A 3,420-nucleotide genomic window follows, 5' to 3' on the forward strand; every position below is an offset into this window, starting at 1 on the left:
ATCATAGTAACAATATATTTTGTTTGAACTTACCTTCATATAACTTGATGTAGATATGAAAATATAGGGAACTCATTTTTACACTCATTGACGGAATACCGAGTTCTTGGCTGTATCATGTCCCTCAGTTGCATGTTCTTATTTGGGAACCGATGGGGAATTTTATCCTTACCTTTGCATGCTGACCACACAATTGACAACCCAAATCCCCCCGCTTTTCCAAAGGAGAAAGTTTAGACTGTCTGCCTAAGAGACACTGACAGGCTTGGAAACCGATGAGACAGATCTACCATGTCCTCTAAGGTTGCTATGAGTTGGCCTCGCCCCCATGGTAGGGAGTTCGGATCATTGTTTTGTTTTGCGTGCTGGATAACAATCCTGCTGGAAGGGGACGATTGGGTTTGTGGAATGAGATACTGAGATACTTTGGGATTGGCTGACTTTGGGGTATTAGAGTTCAGTCATTTGGAACAGTTAATGAGAACACCCAGAATGCGCATCTCAGGGTAAAGATCGACAAGCTGTAGGGAGTTAGAACTTGAGAGATGTCCACATAAAGACATTATCTGGAGGAGAATCATGTCAGATTCAGAGCTCAGCAGGAAGTGGGACAGGTGCCCTGTTCAGTGTGGTTCTGAACCTAGGTACTAGTATGGATTGGGAATTATTTCCTCACTTACCTTCTTTAAAAGAAGAATGTGGCCCTTAGCCTTTGGTTCTGGCATGAGATTGGGAATGGCCTACCCCAACTGTCAGCAGGATTTCCAGGAGCCATATCTTCTTCATAGAAAATATGAGAAAGAGCCAAGACAGGCCTGAGAACTGAGATCCCGTGGGAGGAAAAAGAGAGGTCATGTTTATTCTGCAGGAATCCTGAAATGCCCTGAAGTCAGCTGATGTTCTTCTGAACAATGTTATCAGTGATGCTTTATACTCCAGCATACTCTATATGTATTTGAACCAAGTCTGTTTCCTGTTTTGTGCTTTCTCTCTGGACACTGCAAGGAGGTGGTCTTAGGGTCATCAAGGAAATAAACTAAACAAAATAGGAAGCCCCCCCTCCTCCAAAAGATAATATTTAGGCATGTATGGTGAATGTGCTTGTTAAGAAAGATTATGTAGAAAAGAAAAAGAGACCTAAATTTAAATAATGGATATTCGCATATTTAATCATCCATCTAAAAAATAATCATTCCGTTTTTACTATAAAAATGGGATTAGAGATAAAAGAAGTGAACTCTTAAAATATGGAAGCACTGACTTCTAAGGGTAAGAGGGTCTCAAGAAGGCAGGGTGGTCAAGAGTGAGTTGCTGAAGAGGGGCCGGGTGCAGAAAAGATAATTATGGGTTTGTGGATTAGCGTCCACACTGATGGCATGCATTGTAAACTTGTGTTAGTGAACACACTAAAAAGGACTGCACATACGAGATCACAACAAAACCCTCCTTCATTTCAGAACTCCGAATTACAGGAAAATGGGACTTTATCTATAATATTACAGTTTATATCTCATTTACTTGAACCACATCTCGTCCATCTGTGGAAAAAGAGCGGTACTCACCTGGCCTGCCGTGGCTGTCAGCCAAAAGCAGATACTTGGAATTTGAGCTTGGCAGCGAGATGACCCTTACAGGGTCACTACAGTTTCTGTCTTGTGGCAGCTCCTAAAATATAGAGGTACCATGATGTTAAATCAATAGTAGTGAGTGATGTGGAGGTTTGACATGAAGCTAAACATAGCTCCCTTTTTACCTTTTCATTTTTCTTGCTGGGCACCATTTTAGATGGAGAATCACCTCTGGATAAATCATCTACTCTGGTCGCTTGTTCTAACCAAATGATATTCAAAAGGGTCAGAATGACCTGAATTAATTGTATCCATTTAGTGTTACAGGTAAGGGTTTTGTTGAAGAAAATGAACACCTGTGAAATTTATAAAATAGCACCCTTGAACAAACTTGTCTGTTTTATTCAGAAAATCACAAATGTTCCGATAATAGATGTAACCTCAAGTCACTCAGATATGGAAGTCAAGGTTGTGAAAGCATAACCATATCGATTTATTTAACCTTTTACTTCCAGTCATTTAAGAAGGTGCGTGTGCTATCTAATGGTCTATCTTCAACCACTCTAAAATGCAGTGACTTAACTTACAGAGCACGTACTCAGCTCCGGATTTTGTGGGTTGGCGACTTAGGCTGGGCTTAGCTGTGTGGTTCTTCTGGTTTTCGCTGAACTTCCTCATACATTTGCAGAGAGTTGGCATTCAGGTAGGTAGCTCTGTTCTTGGAGATTGTCTATGCTGATGGAGGTGATTGGTCCGCATGTCTCTCATGTTCACTTGGGCTTACCCGCATTGCAATTGGAAGCTTGAAGGCCTCTTGAGGCTTGGCTCAGAATTGGCACAACATTGCTTTTGCCACATCTGTTAGCCAATGCAAGTCACGAGGCCTGCTCAGATTGGAACATTAAAAAAATACGCACCATTTATTAATGAGAGGAACTGTAAAGTCACACAGTTAGGATGGAAATATTTGGGCTGTTTTTAATCTACCACAGAGGAAGCGTCATTTTTACTTTATCTAGTTCACATACTGGTAGCTAAAACGTACAGTATTTAAACAATAGCTTTGGAAGAAATGTTATTACTTTTTCCTTGATGGCAAGTTCCAAATTAAATCCAAGCAACCAGTTAAGATGTAATTGGATTAACTGAATACTTTCCTACTTCCTTTTCGTGTCTGTAAACATAAAGAAAATCCTCTTGGTTTCAGTGTCTGTAATGTTCGTGTGTGACAAACCAGTCACAGAGTAGTGGAACTTCTTAATGGAATAAAATACTGCCTAGCTACTAACCTAGTAATCTTAGACAAAGATTTCAGAATTTCCATTGGGAAAAGGGCATTTACTTGACAAATGGTGCTATTTCCATTTTTGTCTGCCTAATTTTAAACTTGCTCTTATTAAGAAGGCAAATTCAATCGTGAGAATACATTGAACAAATTAACTACATAACTGGAAGATACACACTTCACCACTTCCTTTTGTAAGCTGTAGATATCTTATGAATGCAAGAGCATTTCATGGAAAGAGAGCTTTCAAATAACTTTCTATGTATAAAGAGAAAAACAAAAATTTCAAATATAGATTTTATTGTGTTATAGGTGAGAATTAACATGACAAAGTAGGTTTCCATTTTATAATTTTATACAAACTTTCATGGTATCAGTTATATTTTTTATAATGGGTCAGCATCCTCATTTCCATTTGGTTGGTTCTATTTCCACTAATCTAGCTTCTCCGCCCCGCATTAGCTTCTTATCTTTGTTTTAAGGTAATTGGTGACCATTTGGTTTCATATAGTTGATGATTTAGGGAAGAGCAATATTCATGGGTGATATTGTTTTTTTATATTCTTT

General features: G+C 38.9%; 1 pseudogene; it reads left to right on the plus strand.

Moving 5' to 3' along the window:
* Nucleotides 1-579: 579 nt before the first annotated feature.
* Nucleotides 580-819, plus strand: LOC101640370 (annotated as a pseudogene).
* The last annotated feature ends 2,601 nt before the right edge of the window (nt 820-3,420 follow it).

This window comes from Echinops telfairi, unplaced genomic scaffold, assembly GCF_000313985.2.
Source record: "Echinops telfairi isolate 266 unplaced genomic scaffold, ASM31398v2 ScPeMD7_7469;HRSCAF=8507_1, whole genome shotgun sequence".
Taxonomy (NCBI): domain Eukaryota; kingdom Metazoa; phylum Chordata; class Mammalia; order Afrosoricida; family Tenrecidae; genus Echinops; species Echinops telfairi.